Consider the following 1,086-nt stretch of genomic DNA (forward strand, 5'->3'; position numbering starts at 1 on the left):
GGAGCTTCGAGGAAGAACGGTTCAAAAAATTACTGCCTTTTTTTACCAAGCTGGCATAGCATTCAATGTTGCTAAGTTAGATAGTTTCAAAGAGATGATCGGGGCTATTGGAAACTATGGGCCAAATCTCAATCCGCCTAGTTATCACGAGTTGCAGGTTCCACTTCTTAAGAATGAGATAGACAATGTAGAAAAGTGGATTGAAGGGCAGAAGGTGGAGTGGTCAAAATTTGGGTGTTCGATTATGTCGGATGCTTGGACGGATCGAAGACATAGAACATTGATCAACTTTTTGGTCAATAGTTCTAAAGGGACTGTGTTTATGGAGTCCGTTGATGCACCTTCTTATGCGAAGACGGGGGAGAAGTTGTTTGAGCTATTTGATAATTTTGTGGAGCGAATCGGAGAAGCTAATGTTGTTCAAATTATCACAGACAACGGAAGCAACTTTAAATTAGCTGGTTAGTTTTGTTTTTTGTTAGGATTTTTGCATATTAAATTCATTGATAACTGCTAATTATTTTTTTTCATATCTCATACTTTTAGGCAAACTGCTGATGGAAAAAAAGAAAGCACTTGTTTTGGACACCGTGTGGAGCCCATTGTTTGGATCTTATGCTTGAAGACATTGCAAAGATTTCCAAAGTCAAAGCAGCCATTGAAAGAGGTATCTTTGTTGTTGGTTACATCTACAACCACTGTGGAGTTTTGAACCTAATGAGGGAGTTTACAAAAAACAAGGAACTGACACGAAGTGGGGTTGCACGATTTGCAACAACGTATCTAACTTTACAAAGTCTGCATAGGCAAAAGGCTCCTTTGCGAAATATGTTTGCAAGTGAAAAGTGGGTGAATAGCAAGTGGGTTAAGGATCGAAAAGGTACAAAGTGTAATGACATTATATTCACACCTGGTTTTTGGAGCAATATTCTTTTTAGTCTTAAAGTAATGGGCCCTATAGTTCGAGTACTTCGTTTGGTTGATAACGAGAAAAAAAACCCGCAATAGGTTATATTTATGAAGCGATGGTGAGAGCAAAAAAAAACAATAGCAATAGCTTTAGGCAAGGATAGAACCGATTACATG

Source organism: Helianthus annuus, chromosome 9 (genome assembly GCF_002127325.2).
Source record: "Helianthus annuus cultivar XRQ/B chromosome 9, HanXRQr2.0-SUNRISE, whole genome shotgun sequence".
In the NCBI taxonomy this organism is placed as follows: domain Eukaryota; kingdom Viridiplantae; phylum Streptophyta; class Magnoliopsida; order Asterales; family Asteraceae; genus Helianthus; species Helianthus annuus.